General features: G+C 40.0%; 1 non-coding gene across 1 annotated transcript; it reads right to left on the reverse strand.

The window, feature by feature from the left end:
* Nucleotides 1-11,190: 11,190 nt before the first annotated feature.
* Nucleotides 11,191-11,297, reverse strand: LOC149469897 (U6 spliceosomal RNA). Its single transcript, XR_016311494.1, has one exon. It is a non-coding gene; the product is annotated as a U6 spliceosomal RNA (small nuclear RNA).
* Nucleotides 11,298-20,976: the final 9,679 nt, after the last annotated feature.

Genomic DNA, 20,976 nt, shown 5'->3' on the forward strand with positions numbered 1-20,976 from the left:
TAATCACTTTAAAGTCATAGACACATGATTCATCTGTATTGGTATTGTGTTGTAATTGTAAGTAACAATAAAAATGAAATGACTGAGTATGGCATGCCCTTAAGGATAGTTTTGGACTTAAATACTATTATCTGAAAACACCACAATATTATCAGCAATGTGCTTATCTTACAACGTTGTTACAGACACTTTGCATTTTTGAATCATCAGCCTATGGACAGATCTCAAAGTTCAAAGGTAATGCAAACTGAAAACCTGAAAACATTTGTGAATTGGGTTCTCAGATTTGGAAAACGCATGTTTTAAGAGACTAACAGCTATTATATTACTGTTTATAAAAAAATATTATAACACCATATAGCCGACCACACACCTTAAAGCTGGCTTATCTTTGTTTGACAAAGCAAAATAATGGCCACAACCAGCAGTCACATTCATTTTGTCTTTTGTCATTTGTATATTGTATAATTTCTCGCTGTTGTCTTTTTAAAATAATAGGTATCAGATGATGGACTCCTACTGTTGTAGAGAAGTGCAAGAAGAAATCCCCTGTAGTAGTCCCTGAGCTGCCACATGATGCCACTAATTATGTATCTGCGGTGTGGACTGGGAGTATTGTAAAGCCCTTTAAGGTGTAGTTTTGCTGAAAGGCAACCATGGCCTGCCAGTCAGTGAGGGTCCTCTAGGGCTGGGATTTATAAGGTATGGGGGGGTATGAGAGGGGCTCTGTAGTCACTGTAGTCTCCCTGTTCTTTGCATTGGTTCTGCCCAGAGACAACATGTGTATCTGATTGCTTCTCCCTTGTCTTCTGGTGGGGGAGGTAAGGCTGATTGTATTTCCCTCCGGGGGAATGCTGGGACATTCTGTAACCCACTTTTGGGGCACATGTCTCATCTCTTACTATCCCTCTCTCTCTCTCTCTCTCTCTCTCTCTGCAATGTTTGGACTTTATTAGCTTGTTTAAGCATTGTGTTGCTGCTTCCCCATATTGCAGAACACTCTTGCCATGGTTCTTTGGCTAAGTAAATGTCCTTTTAGAGGACACTGATGTGTTTATTCTGTACCAATGGGGGACTACTCTTGGATATAGGCTTATGCCCTGGAGAAAGGATTGGGGCTAAGGCTGGCAGGAACAGCTGGCTGGATAGAGGTACTGGTTTCTGCTCATGACAGGCTGGACTTCCCACAGTATGTCTTGAAGGGTCAAGGTCTATAGGTTTCGGCCTGTTAACCTTAAGAACCCTGGCAGGCCGCATCCTGGAAAACCACAGGTGCCCCATGGCTCAGGGAAAGAGTAAATGTACACTATACAATGTGCTATTACATTACACATGACATCACAGGATCTGAGGGCCCTATTGGATGGAATTTGTAGATACAATTCAGAGACTAGGGAGGAATACATTGTTTCCTCAATGGTGACTGCAGATGCTCTCTCCTAACCCACCAACTCTATATATATTCCAGCCCTGCAGGAGCCTCACTCACTAGCAGGGCATAGTTGCCAAGCAACCTTATGGGAGGGCTACAAGCAGGGCATAGTTGCAAAGCCCACCTTGTGACAAGAATATAATACTCCTTGCCCAGGCTGCAAACACCTATAGTCACTGAATAGGAGCACCTTGTGGTGGCATGAGGCATGAGGAGCTACACCAAGGGTTCTTTTCCTGCACTCCACTGCACTGGCTATGAGAGGTTGCATTCATTTGAACATGGTATACATTATCTGGTAAGAATGAACTGTCAGTAGCTTGAGAGGTAACAGATGATATTGATATCTACTTGTTACAGGTATTTCTATAGCTCTTACAATTTACACAGCACTTTACACCTATATTGAACTATCACATCAGTCCCTGCCCTCAAGCAACTTACAATATAAGGTGTCTAATTCACCTTCATACATACACTTACTAGGGCCAACTTAGACAGGAGCCAATTAATAGATTAGCATAATTTTGGAGTGTGGGACGAAACTGGAACACCCAGTGGAAACCCACACAGGAACAGGGAGAACATGCAAACTCTTGGCAGGTAGCTCCATAGTTGGGATTCAAACAGGCGACCCAAGTGCTACCAAGTGGAAGGGCTAACCTCTTAGCCACTGTGTTGCCCCATAATCTTACAAAGAATGTGTTTCTGCCACATAATCTATCTATCTGTACATTTATGTCAGTATGCCATATTAAAACACATTTCAGCAATGCAATTTCCAGCTTTAGTTCTTCAACTTTTGGCTGCGGCCAACGATCTTGAGGCAAGAGGTGAACTAAAGTGCTCCATACTTTTACATGGTGGGGTTGGTTTTCAAACTTTAGTTCTTCAACTCTTGGATGCAGCCAACAATCTTGAGGCAAGAGGTGAACTAAAGTGCTCCATACATTTACATAATGGGGTTGGTTTTCAAACTGCTTTTTCTTATGCACATAAGCTGGAGTATCGATTGTTCTGTGACACAGCTAATCTCAGTGTTAGCTGCAGAGAAGTAAGGCGTAATAAAGAAGCACAAGTAGGTTGAGTACAAGGGGGTTTGGGGAGGCCCTTTATAGAGATACTGTCACCTTCCCTTGCATGGGTAAAATGACAGTGTCTCTTTAATTAGGTATTTTTATGGTGAGTAGATGTAGAGTGTGCTTGGGAATCTTTTATATTCTTTTTAATTGATGCCACTTTCCTCACTTCCTGTGTGGTCACCATGGTAAAAAAAAAAGGGAAGGAACACCTGTCACATGTTATAAAGTACCCCATAAGGGACCTGGAATATGTACTAGAAATACCCAGCTGCATGGGTTTCTCTTGATCTCTGTTTACCTTTACTGAAATTTGATTATATCATGTGTTAAGATATTGTCAATGTATATGTGTTCCTCTCTTTTTATGTCTTTGCAAGAATAAACCTTTATTCTTTAAAAAAAGGAAGTAAAAAGTTCCTGGTGGGCACACAGATTGCAGTAAAAACTTACAGCAGCTTTAACTGTTCTACCTTTAAAAAAAAAAAAAATAACTTGGCTGGAGTTCCTTTTAAATATGTTGGCAAATATAAGAAGTAACTCTTAAAATATCTTACCCTCAGGGCTCTCTATATTATAGAAATAAAGAGAAACTTGAAAACATTTTCTGGTGTGGATTAACCTTTGTAATAATACTATCTTCCTGCATTGGAAATATTTGTTCTGTCTCCAAATTATAACTTCCAGAGTCAATGTCCTGAATAATCAAGTTTCCATATAAAAACCATTTTGTGGCACTGCAATAGCCAATACCTAGCCAATCTTTTGAACAAACTAGAGCACAAATGTGTCTCTTTGAAGTCATAAATAATGTATATTTTTCTTTTGACTTTTAATAAGTCAGTAGAGTTCATCCCACAGTCTCCAAACACACGTATTTTATTATGGGCCTCTGCAGTTTACTTTAATTAGTGTGTCTGAGTGCTTTGGGAGATTTAGCCCTACTGAAAACAAACATAGTCTTACCATCCATAAAACATTAGCTCCCTCTGGTTTATCCTGATGCAGCAGAGGCTTGCTGGGAAACACATGGTATAAGTAAACATTCATAATTGCATTAGAAGCCTCTGGTGTATTGGTAATTCAAGCTTTATTTCAAAATACTGTCACAGTGGTGAGAATGGATTTACCAAACTGACATCCATCTGGGACCATGTGACATTCCTTTTTGTGAGAACTTTTTTTTACTCATTTCCAGCCACCTGCAGTAATGGGAAGCCTGGACCACAAGAAGCTGTGGGGTAACAGTATGACGTGAACAACAAAACAAGTCAGCCAAGGTTTAACGTCACTGCAGGCTGCTCTTCACATATATAAATGTCTCTGTAAAAATAAACTGTTACTTTGCCTTGACAGTGCTGTGTAATGAGATGCAAACATAAGAAAGAACATGTTGAAGTGGCCGAATTACAGAATCTTTGGAACACAGGATAGATAGCACATTACTTATACCAAGAGTGTACTAGGATTGTGAAAGGCCCAGGGCTCTCTTGGGTGTCAGAAAGAGAATTAGTACCAGAGGAGGATTGGGCGTGCTCTCCAATGTAAACACAAGCTGTTTATTTTAATTTGTGATCACAGTGATTGGCCATCACAGTAATCACAAGGTACAGAGCCATTCTAAATGTTACCTGATGCTAGTTACATCTTCAGCTTCCACTTCACTGTGTAGTCACAGTCTGGGTAGAATGGTGCTGATCATCAGGCTGATGACATTCAATGGCAGAAAAGAGGTACAGCATGGACAGCTCCAACCTGAAAATACGCATTTCATAAAAAGGTGTTTTTTCTGTTTTATTATAAATACATTTTGTTTAAAACAACATTTCACCTTTATGTCAGTTATAGTTTATAACTCTAATGAGAAATATTAGCTGTAATGGAATCTTCTTCTCTTCAGTGCATTACATGCTTTGGTAACAGCTATGGCAGTAAAGAAACATTTGAACAGATTCACATTTTCCATACATTCTTGCAGTGAAAGGAAGATATTCATAAATGTACATACACTGAGTCAGTAAATGGGCCATTTGCCTGCTTAACAATTTCAGTCATCACCTGCAGAACTATTATCCTCACTGCAATCTGGAATAAACGTTTAAGTGGTGATTGGTATTGCAAACATATAGATAATGTATGTCACCAGCATACTATGGATCTTTCAATAAAAGTCTATATTTTTATTTATTTGAACATCATAATGATCACTTCATAATTATAAGTATGGTGCCTTAAAGCCTTGCAAGACCCTTTTATCAGACATATGTGATGTGTATATATATATATATATATATATATACCAAATGAACTAAAATGTGTTTTACTGATTTTTGTTAAAGATACAAATACTGTACAATAAATCCATATACATCCAATCCTTGTTTTACAAATAAATATTTAATGCATGAAATAGGATTTCCAGAGCACTAAGGGATTATCTACAGAAATAGCACAGCAGAACAACTTGCTTTGTGGCACAGTATTATTAAAATTTCGGAAAGAGCCATCCAATAAGGGATGAGCCATTGGGATATGTCACTGCTGATGAGTTACTGAGCTCAGTAAAAAAAAACAAAAAAAAAGTGTCTTTCAACCAAGAAGCAAACTAAAGCTCCGCTTGCTTGCTCAATAGCAGAAAGAAAATTACGTAAAACATTAAAATGCAGTATTAGTATTTACCTGACTAAAAAAATGTATATATGCTTTTTGTTTTAGTTACAACCATATTAAAGAAATATAATATTGTGAATTGTGTACAAAACAATTAAACTTTCTTTAAATGATGCTTAATTATTAAAGTATATCTAAAGCCAAAATTTTAAATGTAGAATGGCTAAAATTGTTGATGGTAGTGAATGGTTAAAATTCCTGCCAGGATTTTTTTTGCCATTTACTGTATGTACCCTTCCATAGACACAACAGGAAATAAAATAAAATCTCTACACAGTGAGGGAATTTTTTTCTTAGACAGCTGTTGCCACAACAATTATCCCCATTGGCAGTTCCAAAAAAAAGGTCACCTGTCATATGACTGCTCTCCCCTTTTTTTATCTACTGCAAGGGCTGTTGGAGCTTCTGAACGTTGGCATTACTGAACATTAAGACAAAAATAGATCTCCTATGCTGCCACTATACCCCAACCTAAAGAAATGAATAAATATAAACCCAGGAAAAAAACCCAGGATGAGCTGCTAACACCTACCTATTATACCAAATAGTGAAGAGAACCAAAATGAAAATGGTGCAGTGCTAATCCTCTATAAACCCTATATATATAGCTGATGAAAACCAAGATGAGAGTAAGAAACAGTAAAGAAAATGAAAAACCGTGAAAGAGAAGTGACAACAAATGCGTAATCAGAAACAACATAAGCAATAATCAATGTGAAAAAAATGTGTAAAAAAAGAGAAAAAATTATGAGAAATCCCCTATAACAGGTGGGGAACAATACAGTGAGCAGGGGTGCTCCATCCCACCTGTATGAAAAAAAAAAGGTGGGCAAGACCACCAGGTAAACACAATACTCCAGGTGAACAAACAGATAATAAATGAATGTGAAAAAGTGGCAACAAACATGTGATCATGAAAATAATAACACAAAAAGGATGTAATCCACAATATAATAAATGACAGGTGAGTGTATCAAATACATAAGTGAAAAAATGACATATATCGTAATATGGACTAAACAGACAAATGTGCCATAAATATTGAAGTTAACAGACAAAAGTCCAATATAACTCTGTGTATAATCCAACAATATGACTCCGTGCAAACAATGGTTGATGACAGGTACGGTGAACAACACCATCCAACACCAGCTAGCATGCCCGCTCACCTCCATACTGTGGCCCCTAAGGACCAGCTCACATCAAAACAGCGCTCAGCGAAGTGGTCTAGATCCCTTTTTTAACCTTTCGCAGGGATCCAGGAATGGTAACAACAGTGGTGGTATCTCCCTCCTACTGATGATGGATCAGATAGCCTCTCAAGCGATCCCCATAAAGAGGTAAGAAAAAGAACTCCATAGTGTAGTAAGTAAAGCAATTTAATAAGGCAACACACGTCCAATACCCACTTACAGTAAAATCACAGGGTCTGCAGACCCACAAGCTTTAAAATCAGCATAGAACACACAGGGTGTACTTGCATGGGTGTAGCAAGATGGCGGCTGCTGTTCCACACCGGAAATGGCATCACCACGCCTCCATCCAACGCGTTACGTCACAGATCACATGATTTCCTCAGGGACCTGAGGCATGGAACAGCAGTCGCCATCTTGCTACACCCATGCAAGTACACCCTGAGTGAGGAGGGTGACAATGCTTATATATAGGTTTACATACGCTTAAAACAGATTACATTTACAGGTTTTTTTAATATTACAAAAGTTCTAAAAATGTAGAAATCAATAGGCGCGTAATAATCACTTTCTCTGGTTTTATTACGGTGTAAATTGTTGCTATTGCAAAAACAGGGAGCAACCTCCACTTTGCTTTGACGTAGAACCAAATAATAAAACCTATAGCTTGTACCATTTCCTTGAAACTTATCAGGATGTTTTATTTTGTTTGTTGATAAAAGGAAATTGAATAATCTCAAATGTTGATGCAGCTGGTGTTGAGGGATCATTTATTTTGTGTAATGATCAAGGAGAAGCCTTATCTGAAACTCATTTCTTATCAGATTCTCTGTCATACATGCTGCTGCAAATTAAGTACTGTATACTCACTTGGTGTTATCGGTAAGACCTAAGTAAGCTACCACAAGTCAGATGTGACAACAAGGGTCTACAGGTGTTATATAAATGAGCAATGTAGAAAAAAAAATCCTCAGTTAGGAATGAAGAAGCATACTGCACTTTGCTGTGTGCAAGGGTGGGGCTGTCGCTTCTTGCAATTACACATATTTGTTAAGATGTCTGTATATAGCTGCCAAGACACTGAGATGTCTAACAAACAAAAGCAGATGATTTAAACACGGTGCCTCGAAGACTAGAACTGCCAGTGAGGAATTAAAGCAGCGCTTGAACCAAATCCCTATTTTAATGCCACAATAGGATACATCGAATGATTGCCATTTGCTAAGTCAAAATGCTAGTGCAATTAACAAAGCAGATCTTTCATCTTCCTGCCCAGGGGCTTAAAGCTGGAGCCAAATGACACAGTGTTTTAACAGGTACACTACGCCTAGGGAGGAAAAACACATCTCCGACCACCTACCTGGAGACACAAAGGAATAATGGCATTTTTGTTGGTGAGGATTGGCCAAATACTGACAGTAGATTACAGAAAGCAAGTCAGTGGGTGGCAGTCGAGGTACATTCACAGACATAGGGAAATAATAGCAACCTCTTTTCCTTTGTCAGCTGTCAACATGCAAGAAGCCTTGTCCGTGACTGACAGCAGGTAACATAGATAGTTCTTTGTGAAAAAGAGAAGACAAGACTTGTCCCCCACCTATGGAATCAAGACGCTTGGAATAAAGTTGTAGTATGCAATTATACCAGATAAACTGACAACAATTATTTTAGTTTACTGGACTCTAATTTAAAATGAATTTATTCAAAACTTTATTTTACTTAGCTTGAAATATTCCATCAAATATACCATATTTCTCTTTTGAAGTGAATTTAGAGCCAAAACGTTTATTTTAGTTTTGGATGTAGTAGGCAATGGTTAAAACCTAAATCAGGTTTTTATTGCTGTCCGTGTCCTCACAGAGGAGATCCTCTATATTTGACCTAGTGGTTGTTACCAGCATGACAGAAAATGATGGCAAACCCCACATTTCTGCAGTTGTTACCAGTAAAGGAAGCAAAAAGAAACCTTCCAATGAAGTGAAGTAAAATCCATCCATATGGACGCAGCAACAAAATAAAACACTGATAAGAAAATTTAACTATTCCTCGTTCTATACAAAATAGTTTTTGATTCAGATTAAGTAAAACTCCAGCCTTTCAGTGAAGCACATTGATTGTCATTCATCCTGGAAAATTGGCAGCAATAGGTGGAAAGAAATTGCTGTGAGAGACCTAACTAAAGCTGAGTATTGTACAAAAGCTGATTTTTATTAGTCTGATACTATGGTATGATACTATGATAGCCTGATTAGAAAACCCTCCCTTTTGCAAAACAGCTCCTTTAGTGAAAATGAATTTGCAAGTACCTTTTAAAGCTTGTAGCTCTGGTCACATGGCCCATTGTAGCTTCAAAAGTCCAAACATTGCCTTATTCAGGGGGCAGGGGCAGTCATCTTCCTGTAATAGCCATGCTATCAAAATACCACTTATAAAAGCTCTTTTCATTGGTCATATTACTGGAGGTAAGTTTTTAGTATTAATTGACACAGCTGATCTCTTTAATATTAGCTGAAACCAGCATACGCTCATCAATTCATCAACAACTCTTAAATGTGTGTCAACTAGTGTCTGTTGGTGGGCTGATGATTTTTGTATTCAGTCCCACTGTCAATGCTCGAAGCAGAGGGGTGCAGGTAGGAATGGTTTAGTCAATGCTAGGCATGCCTGGGCATTTTTAAGGAGAAACCTTCAATAGTCTCAATGTGAATACATGCCTGACGAGCAGCAAACTCTTTTGATACACAGAGGGCAATGCAAGACAATGGGGGTAAAGCTGTTGGATTTGTTTCCACATCCAATAGTGTCATCCATCCAAAGATAGTGTGATCAAGAAATGTACTTTTAGGTATTATCGATTGGTAGGGAGAAATGATTTTGAGCTGGAAGGTCTGTTTTAATGGGAAATGTTAGACAGGGACAATTTGATTTTTGCAGGCTAGCTGGTAAGAGTGCTGGGAAATTGTTTGTTTGTGATGTGCATTGCACTTCAATGTGCACCTTACTGCAAAGGCTAGTTATAGGTTGGGGTGGTTGTCACTTGCTTGTTAATTTGGTTGAATTTGATGCAGGGATGCACTGGATGCCATCAGCTGCCATTGTGCTCTTGCTGGGTGCCCTGGGCATCCCTGTGCCTTTAAGGAAAAGTGGGTTCCTTCCAAGCAAACCTGTCCTTAATCTATCCATTGCTATAAGTGTTCCAACTTGAAGACTCTCAAACCTATAGAGTTAGGATCGCAGTTACAGAGGAGTCTTGACTTTGCACTGTGGCTTATACATAAATTTGCAAACATGTGCAAAATAAACCCTCTGTTTTTACATGAATTTTTAGACAGGGACAATTTGATTTTTTTGTTTTTTGCAGGCTAGCTGGTACGTTTGCTGGGAAATTTTTACTTGTTTGTGATGTGCATTGATCTTCCATGTGCACCTTACTGCAAAGGCTAGTTATAGATTGGGGAGATTGCCACTTGTCTGTACAGTTGGTCCTAGGAGGTGCATTTATCATTTAAATGAAACTTTTTTTCTGCATGAAGTTTTGTTCCATTATACACTATATTGACAAAAGTAATGGGACTCCTGCCTTTACACGCACATGAACTTTAATGGCATCCCAGTCTTAGTCCGTAGGGTTCAATATTCAGTTGGCCCACCCTTTGCAGCTATAACAGCTTCAACTCTTCTGGGAAGTGTGTCTGCAAGGATTAGGAGTGTGTCTATGGGAATGTTTGACCCAATGGTGCGCAGTCATGTTGGAACAGGAAGGGGCCATCCCCAAACTGTTCCCATAAATCTGGGAGCGTGAAATTGTCCAAAATGCTGACGCCTTAAGAGTTCCCTTCACTGGAACTAAGGGGCCAATCCCAACCCCTGAAAAACAACCCAACACCATAATCCCCCCTCTACCAAACTTTACACTTGGCACAATGCAGTCAGGCAAGTACTGTTCTCCTGGCAACCACCAAACCCAGATACATACAAGTGTGATTGGTCACTCCAGAGAACATGTCTCCACTGCTCTAGAGTCAAGTCTCTGAGTGCTTTACACTACTGCATCTGACCCTTTGCATGTTGCATGAGTTGCTGTTGTTCTCAGTTGCTTCCACTTTGTTATAATACCACTAAAAGTTGACCATGGAATATTTAGTAGCAAGGAAATTTCATAGATGGACTTATTGCACAGGTGGCAACCTATCACGGTACTACGCTTGAATTTACTGAGCTCCTGAGAGCGATCCATTCTTTCACAAATGTTTGTAGAAGCAGTCTGCATGCCTAGGTGGTTGATTTTATACACCTGATGCCATGGAGGTGATTGGAACACCTGAATCCAATGATTTGGAGGGAAATCCTAATTCTTTTGGGAATATAGTGTACATGTGATTCCCTTTTTCGTAAAATGAGGTTTGTTCAATAAAGAGTATGTAAAGAATATACACACTTCATAAAACTGGCTTGATTGATTGACTCCAGATTGTATGTATGCTATAGTAGACTGAGTTATCACATAAAAAATGACAAACAAATCAACACAAGAGGCATAAACTAAGTTCTGCAAATGCAAATAGACTTGGCGTAGGGAAAGAGAAAGGATCTGCAATTCTGTAAAAAAAAATATTAAGAAGACTATTAGGAAGAGTCAATCTATAATTATAGGATTTGTTGTTTTCACAAACCAGCTGTTCTGGTTCTGTATAGCTAGCTGCTGGGACAAAAAAATCATAATTTGCATGGCTCCACCCAATGCCAAATGACGTACCTTTTTTTAAAAAACAATTTGTGATTGAAATATTGCCATGTGAATAGTGTTTAAAGATATCAAAAAATGGAACACTTCATTAATTTTCTTGTCATCCTTGCACAGGATCCATGCTAATCTTCTCTGTATCTTTCCAAATTTAGTATATGTGCTGCTGAAGCAAGCACACACAGCTTAGTAACATCTGTCCTCCATAGCCAATGGATGACAAGTAAGGTTCACCAAATCCAACTCAGTGTCACAATTTATTGCCATGTGCAGTTTAGCAAGCTTGGGTTTGATCTCAGGACCTTACATTTGCAGATGTAGCGCTTTGGCCAGTGTGCCACCAACACAGGTATCAAAGCTGTATCTTAAAGCCCAACTTCAGGAGATTTGAAAATGATCCTTTAAAGTGGAGCTGTATTTGCACTACAAGGATTAACTGCTCATTTAGGCTAAGGGAGAAGCACTTTACCCTACTTGACAGCACTCCCCCATGCTCTAGTGGTGGACTATCACTCGGTGTGTCAGGAATCTAGGAGTGACCAGAAAGGTGTGGACTGACACAGGGAAACGCAGACTTCAGGTACAATATAATTATGAATAGCCACCCAGATATATAACTCACAGTGAACAAACCAACCTTCCACTAATCTTAGTACGTGCAGGAACACAGGTGTAGTCAGGGCTGGGGAGGTGGAATGGTCAGGCCGGCCGTAGGGTTCTGTAATGACCATTTGGTGGTACCTCTAGCGGTCCTCAGGACAGGATTCCCCAGGGCGCGGAGTCTAAGTCCCAGTCTGCTTATTCACCAGGACCCCTGATGGTGGGGATGGACTTGGAGCAGACAGGAACCAGGTCGCGGCCCCTGAGTACACCTGCTAGTGGTAGAGGGATCCGCCAGAGGTATGTGCAGGTAGAAAGCCTAATGTGAAGAGGCAGAAGGTGTGAGCAGGGACGGCTGGATCCCTGCAGGATGGATGGATGGCAGAGTAGTTAGCGTGGTCAGATGGGCCAGGTCAGCAACGTGCGGGCAGCAAGGTACCAAAGGAGCAGGCAGAGAATGGTCAGGGTCACAAGCTGGGTTCAGTAACTTACGGGCAGTGTGGTACAGGGGATCAGGCAGAAGGATGGTCAGGCAAGCCAGGGGTTCAACAGGAGACGGTCAGCAGAGGTCAGGATCAAGCAGGGTCAGCAACGAAGCAGGAAAACAGGATACCAGGTACAGGGGCTCATGGGAAAACATACACCAAGGCCCTGATCACAGGCCTGGTCATTCCTTAAATACACCTTCTGCAATCAGCCCCAGGTTTGGCTGATTGCAGGAGTGAGCTTCTGGCTGCTGAGAGCACCCGCTGGTCAGCCCTGGTACTGCAGCCCACATGGCAGGTGAGTCCCACCACCAGTGCTGAGTCCATTCCTGACACGGTGTCATCACATCCAATGCAGAAGGAAGGACCCTGCATTGATCCTGATGATTACACCGCTGGAGCTTAGGGGAGAAGACACTGCAGGGATAAGTCTAGCACAGGGGTCTCCAAACTTTGTAAAGAAAGGGCAAGCTTACTGTTCTTCAGACTTTGCAGGGGTTGGACTGTGACCAGTGGGAGTAAACAATGCCCAATCTTTTGTGTTAGAGGAGAAATAATTGGTGTCAGTGGCAGGAATAGTGCCCCATTTTTGTTGTCAGTGGAAGCATTATGCCCCATTGGTGATGTCAGTGGCAGGAATTATGCTCATTGTTGGTGGCAGGAATAAAGGCCCTTAAGGTCCGAACAAAGGCAAGCAAAGGGCCACATCTGGCCCCAGGGCCCCTGGTCTAGAAGCATGGAGGAGCGGTTAAGTAAATCTCCTTTAACAAGTCCAATTGACCTAAACAAGCAATTAACCATTGCTTTTTGGGCACAGCCCCACTGCAAGAGATAATTTTTACATTCCCTTTTTACATTTTTGCATATGTGAATACTAACAATGAAAATGTCACAGAGTTTCATGAAACTGTTCCAAGGATTCTGACTACATCCATACAAATGCCTCATTTATTTGCCCCCTATAAGTCTTGTGGATTTTCCAGAAGCTTTCCAGATTGCTTTGCAGACATAGCAGCAGGACAAGATCTACAGTCATGGCCGAAATTGTTGGCACCCTTGATATTTTTCCTGAAAATCAAGTATTTCACACAAAAAAGGTATTGCATTAACACATGTTTTGCTATACACATGTTTATTCCCTTTGTATGTATTGGAACAAATATAAAACAGAGGCAGAAAAGCAAATATGACATAATGTCACACAAAACCCCAAAAATGGGCTGGACAAAAGTATTGGCACCCTTAACTTAATATTTGGTTGCACACCCTTTGGAAAACATAACTGAAATCAGTCGCTTCCTATAACCATCAATAAGCTTCTGACACCTCTCACCCGGAATTTTGGACCACTCTTCCTTTGCAAACAGCTCCAGGTCTCTCTTATTGGAAGGACACCTTTTCCCAACAGCAATTTTAAGATCTCTCCACAGGTGTTCAATGGGATTTAGATCTGGGCTCATTGCTGGCCACTTCAGAACTCTCCAGCGCTTCTTTGCCATCCATTTCTGAGTGCTTTTTGACGTATGTTTGGGGTCATTGTCCTGCTGGAAGACCCAGGATCTTGGACGCAAACCCAGCTTTCTGACACTGGGCCCTACAGTGCGACCCAAAATCCTTTGGTAATCCTCAGATTTCATGATGCCTTGCACACAGTCAAGGCACCCAGTGCCAGAGGCAGCAAAACAACCCCAAAACATCATTGAACCTCCACCATATTTTACCGTAGGTACTGTGTTTTGTTCTTTGTAGGCCTCATTCCGTTTTCGGTAAACAGTAGAATGATGTGCTTTACCGAAAAGCTCTATCTTGGTCTCATCTGTCCACAAGACGTTTTCCCAGAAGGCTTTTGGCTTACTCAAGTACATTTTGGCAAACTGTAGTCTTGCTTTTTTATGTCTCTGTGTCAGCAGTGGGGTCCTCCTGGGTCTCCTGCCATAGCGTTTCATTTCATTTAAATGTCGACGGATAGTTCGCGCTGACACTGATGCTCCCTGAGCCTGCAGGACAGCTTGAATGTCTTTGGAACATGTTTGGGGCTGCTTATCCACCATCCGGACTATTCTGCGTTGCAATCTTTCATCAATTTTCCTCATCCGTCCACGACCAGGGAGATTAGCTACAGTGCCATGGGTTGCAAACTTCTTGATAATGTTGCGCACTGTGGACAAAGGCAAATCTAGTTCTCTGGAGATGGACTTGTAACCTTGAGATTGTTGATATTTTGCCACAATTTTGGTTCTCAGGTCCTCAGACAGTTCTCGTCTCCTCTTTCTGTTGTCCATGCTTAGTGTGGCACAGACAGACACACAATGCAAAGGTTAAGTGAACGTCTCTCCTTTTTATCTGCTTTCAGGTGTGATTTCTATATTGCCCACACCTGTTACTTGCCCCAGGTGAGTTTACAGGAGCATCACATGCTTGTAACATTCTTATTTATCCGCAGTTGTGAAAGGGTGCCAATACTTTTGTCCAGCCCATTTTTGGAGGTTTGTGTGACATTATGTCGAATTTGCTTTCTTTCCTCCCTTTTTTTGTTTTGTCCCAATACACACAAAGGGAATAAACATGTGTATAGCAAAACATGTGTTAATGCAATACGTTTCGTGAGAAATACATGATTTCCTGGAGAAATATCAAGGGTGCCAACAATTTCGGCCATGACTGTATGACCTCTTGGAATGGATTCTCTATGTTCTTTTGTTATCATATCTTTGGCTGCACAGCTCAAAATCCATTAGCTTTCCTCATCTCCTCCTTATTTTGTCATTGTGCTCCAACATTTGTATCAGAGGCAGAGACCATCACAGTACAGAACAATGTGGATTCTCCCATTCCCACCCTATGTTCTCCATTTTGATTTGATAGACATCTGCATTTAGTAAAACAGAAGCCATGGATTAAAGTGAACCTTTCCTGTCCAAAGCTGAAAAAATCCAGATGCATCAGCTCTGCATTATTATTAATATTATCATTATACAGGATTTATATAGCGCCAACAGTTTATGCAGCGCTTTACAATGTAAGGGGGACAGTACAATTACAATACAGTTCGATGCAGAAGAAATTGGAGGGCCCTGCCCATGGAGCTTATAATCTAAAGGGAGAAGGGGTACAAAAGGTAATATCTGCAGGGGATGATCTGATGGAGATGACTCAAGTACAGTTCTTAGGTGAAGGTGGGGTAGGCTTCCCTGAATAAATGAGTTTTCAAGGATCATCTAAAATGCCATGTCGTCTCTGCATGCCAAACAATTAACACCCTTTATTTAGTATAGTGATATGTCAAATTAATGTTTTATTTAAGTTCTTATATTTAATAGTTTTATACTTCCTGATCTTTTAAGACTGGTGATGTAACTAGGGCCTCACAGATGCTACCTGGGAAGGCTATGTCACCATTGACTTCCAAGGAGATTTGCTTTGCAAACTGCACAATCTGACAAATATGATGTAATTGTCATTTTTGCTAGAAGCAATGCAACTGTGCCTGCGCTTGTGCAGCACATACTTTATTGGTGGGCTAGCAGAGAGTAAGAAAAAAAAGCAAGTCATCAATGATTTTTTATTTTTTTTTGGTAGTATGGTTTAGCTGCCATAATAGCAAGGAAAACAAGGGCAAGTAAGTATAATCAACTTCTAATTAACTTAATTGTTTTTCTACATTTGATGTATATCTTTAGTGTGATTGGTTCTATTGAGGGGGGGAGGGTTAGTTTTAACAAAGAGTGGAAAAGAGTGAGAATTAAGTGAGGATAGAACTGCTGCTCTATTACACTTCTGGTTCCTGGCAAACAATTAAAATAGTTCCTACCAAAAACGTCCTGTAAGGGAATGATTATATTACTTCTACTTATATTACTACCCTCCGATTCTAGCACCACCTTCATCACCTCCCACTAAAGATACTTGCACATGGTACTGATGTTTACTGATATTTGAACATCAGTATTCCTGGCCGAAATTTTACTGTTTGTTTTGCACATATTTGTATGCCTGTAAATGCTCAGGATTTTGGCAGCAGTGTGCAAGAGGCCTTATGCTGAGGAAGAGACTAGGCAAAATGGCACATGGATAATATGACATTTGGATAATACAAATACAAAAGGTGACACAGATTAGCAGGGGCGGACTGACGACTCATGGGGCCCCCCGGGCAATAGGGGATCATGGGGCCCCTGTGTCCTCAACCACATTCAAAGCACACCCAAAAAAGCCTATAAAAGGTACCAGGGACATTTCATGGGGCCCCCTACTGACCCCGGGCCCTCGGGCAGTGCCCGAGTACTCGAATGGTCAGTCCGCCCCTGCAGATTAGCAAGTATGCATGCATGCACAGTTTTAACATGTTTGCATTAAAGCATACAGTAATTATACTTTAGATGCTGACAAGCTTTGCAAACTGCAAAATTCATCTGAATACTTTGTTTAGGCATTCAAAGTTTTTTGTTTAGTTATTTTTTTGTTCTACAACCTTCACATATATGTTTGAAAGTATAGCTCACTTACCTAGGTAGGAAAATGTATACTCCATTGTTATCCATGATGAGAATAATAGTGTAGGGTTGCATACATAGACAAATATTGTTTACTTTTATAAATACGTATATTAAAACGAAGAAAAAAAGAGACAGTAAACAATACATTTTAAATACCAGACAAATGCAAATGTCTCTGACTAATTTGTACATCACTGCGGTGACAGTCATCTGCTGTGTAGTGTCGCAAATGCAAAAAAATATAAGCCACTATGCAAAAAATGGCTTATTAAAAATGAACTGGGCTAAAAGCTTCCCTTAAGTAACCATAAGTGGAAGGAAACAAGAGGATTTTGTATACAATGTACGCCTTGCTTTGAGGTTCATTTGTAGAGACAAATTACACATTTGGTAGCTACTTGAGTAGAAACTGTCATATCCCAAACATTTTTGCTTACTATCTCATAATTACAAATCTACAGTGTATTCTTATATATGAGCAAGGCATGCAATAATGACCAGTAGGAGAGACTCAAGTGCTACTTGAGATAAGCCATCTCTATGACAAAATCTCACCCTGTCCTGCCCCAACCTAGTCACTTTTGTCTACAATAGTTCCCTTTCTCTGCCCTGGATGCGCTCGACCCCTTCACTACACACAGAATCATGCACCGACCCCTACAACCTTAGCAAACAGATGACACCAGAAGGCTCAAAAAACGTAGGCTTGTTCTTGAGCGTCTGTGGTATAAGACTAAGTCTCAGAAGGACTTCAAGCAATATAAATCTGTCTTCCAAAAATATAATTATCGCCTCCTCTTTGCTAAGCAGACCTATTTTATCACTCTCATTAACACCCTCTCATCCAGTCCCTGTGAACTCTTCTCTACCTTTAACTTTCTACTTCATTCTCCACTTCCTCCACCCACTAGCTCACTCACTGCCCAGGACATTGCTAATCACTTCAAAAATAAGATTGGTACAATATGTGGTGATATTTCAACTGTAAAGATCCACTTAACACTCCATGCACACAGGTACACCCAATACTTCCCACATTCAACCCTGCTACTATAGATGAGGTTGTTAAAGTTTTTTCTAACACACGTAACCACCGTTCCTCTGGACCCTGTTCCCTCTCAAATACTATGGTCACCCTCTGGCTTTATCCTACACTCTTTAACTCACATATTCACTTTCTCTCTTTCTTCTCATCTTCCTCAACCCTCTAAAACATGTATTAGTCACCCCCATCCTTAAAAATACTTCATTGGATCCCACCAGTCTTAACAACTTCCACCCCATCTCCTTGCTCCACTTTTCCTCTAAACTCCTTGAACTCCTGGTCTACAACTTACTGAGTGAGCACCTCACTGAAAACAGTTACATAGTTAGTCTAGTTGAAAAATGACCATCTAGTTCAACCAATAAAAGAGAAAAAAAAATGTATACAATCAATGCTATACCCACAGTTGATCCAGAGGAAGGCAAAAAACCTCAATAAAGCATGATCCAATTTGCTCCAGTAGGGGAAAGAATTCCTTCCTGATCCCTCCAAGAGGTAATCAAATATTCCCTGGATCAACTTTACCTATAAATGTTAGTATCCAGTTATATTATGTACTGTACATAATAAATAGCAGTGTGTAGCGCTAAGATAACCACATAAAATGATGCAAGATAAATGAGCAGAAATAAAATCATAAGTAATAAATAGCAAAGCACAATAAATAACATTAAAGTGACTTAGTGATATTGTATGAAACGTGTCATTATTATCAAGACCATTTGCACATATACACCTTAACTATAGCAAGTTATAATATGGGTGACCACAGTGATAAGGTGTTTGCACATCAATAAATGAAGTGATAAACAGTGATGACCTATGTCACTATATGGTGACTAATGGTGTGCAAAGTGCCAGAAAGCTAATCCAAATATAGTCCAGAGATAGGGTGCATGGGAGATCGTGATGATCTTCAGGATCCAGTGATCTGATCTGATAAAATCCACGTGGGTCCCGGCGGCCATCTTTGGAAACTGCAGCTGGTCAGTGAGATTTGTTTTACTTTTGTTTGACTGGAATAAATACCCTCTTTATAAAAATGATATCATGCTACTGGCCTCCTCTTTTTGGGGCTCCTCGGGAGCTGTAACCATCCACAGAGCGGTTGTACTATCACTGGCAGCGGATGTCGGATAGTGAGGGATACCAGACCTGACCAGACCTTAAAGGGACCTCCAGTTCTCTGAGATTGATAATTCTAAATGTGCAGATTGATTGCATATCTGCTGAGTGCGCAGTCTTTATAACCTGAAGTATATCACCATCTTATCGGATCAGATCACTGGATCCTGAAGATCATCACAATCTCCAAAAATAATATTATTGGATCAATTATATTTTATGGGTTTATATTTATTTATATATTTGTTATATTTGTTATTTGATTTGAGTGTGTGGACAGTTAGAGCAGTCTTGTGACTTCAGTCTCCAGCAGAGCACTGGTTCAAGCTTGTAGGAGTTTTCATTCTCCCCTATCAGGCTTCAGGACCCCTGATCGTCTGTCTGGACGCGCTGATTGTTCGTGTGCTGATCACATGTACTCTCTCAAAAAACAACAACTCTCTAACAATACACACCAAACTGTGCATGTGTAGCTTGCCTCCAAGCCTCTCTTCTATCAGGAGATATATCGGGGACAGTAGAAGAAGGGGAGGATTGGAGAAGAGAGGATCAAACATCCTTTTTACACAATGCAGTGGATTAACCCCTTAGGTTCCACAGTGAGTATAACAAGCATGCTTTACTGCATATACAGATTAGTTTTACTGTTGTGGGTTTAGTAATACTTTAAACTGTAAGATCCTTGAGTGCAGGGACTGATTTGAATGTACAATATGTATGTAAAGCACTGCATAAATTGTTGGCGCTAGTACCTGTAATAAATAAACAGCTAATTGTTCAGTTCTGTTTTTTTTAGGCCTCTAATGTACTGATTAGACAGTCCCAACAGCACCACATCTAAAATGCTGAGCAAAGGGAAAAATGTATAAGATGCCAAGGATTTAATGATGTATTGCATATGCATTATTATGTTTTGCTGCAACAATCCCTTTTATAGAGACATGATCCGGCCTAAATGGAAACCAAACGCTACCTTAAATATTTTCAGCTGAAGGTCAAGAACCTCTTACTACACTCATAACATACAAAATAAACTCAGTTGCCTTATACTTCTGTGAAACTCTTCATAACGCTCATTTCATAGGTGTCCATATGCCATTCTTCTGCCTCCTTACCATATACAGAGACTGGGAAATGATCACCATTCCCCATATACCTGTGTACAGAAAACCACCGAATAAAACTTTTGGCACATCAGTAGGATAGAACATTTTACAAATGTTAGGGTTTAAGACCAGGTTCTTTTGCCAGTCATGATGAGAAGTTTTGTACCTCAAATATTGTAATACATCTTTCCGTATATCTGAATACACACACTGGACCACTAAGACTACTTTTTGAACTCTATGCTCACACAGAACTATTTCATCTACTTTACACTAGAGGTCACTGTTGCTAGAGAATCATAAATTATTACTCCCATAATTATCACTCCATTTTCAGTCTTTACAAGATATCTATTTGTCACGAGGTTTAAAGAAGAAATTATGCTTAAAAAGTCTATTTTTTTCTAATAGCATGACCTTTAAAATCTTAAAGCCCAACTCAAAAAAGTATGAAAATTGTTCCGTGCAGTGAGGTTGTGTCTGCACTGCAATGGTTAACTATTCGTTTATTCTATGGAGCGTAAGAACAGTTTTACTTTCCCAGTCCTTCTGTCCCCTCAGTGCTTTCCTGGGCTTCCGCAGTGGACTGTTCTTCGGCGTCATCATGTCCAATGCAGGGCTATGGATAACCTGCCACAATTTTGTCTTTTTTGCTGTATGCTTTTTTTTTTGCTGTATTTTGAGTATATTTAAATAATAATTATTTATATTGTTTTTTTAAGTACCTGTGAGTATGGATATCTAATGCCTAATGTGCACGTGACATATTCAACACCATGGGGCATAAAGTCAACTCTTACAGAAAAAAGAGGGGAGGGTGTAGGTTCACCATGGAAAGAGTTGATGTATGCAATTTTCTTTAAAATGAGGAGCAGTTATAAATCAATATGTGATAGAACTGTAACATGTTTCTGTAATGGGAATGCTGGGAGATGAAATAGATGGAATTGATGGCAGTGTAGAAGTGGAAAACCCAGTTACTCCTGCACTTGGGGATGGAC

The sequence above is a fragment of the Staurois parvus genome, unplaced genomic scaffold (genome assembly GCF_062004578.1).
Source record: "Staurois parvus isolate SC_StPar_1 unplaced genomic scaffold, SC_StPar_1.0 ptg000058l, whole genome shotgun sequence".
Taxonomy (NCBI): domain Eukaryota; kingdom Metazoa; phylum Chordata; class Amphibia; order Anura; family Ranidae; genus Staurois; species Staurois parvus.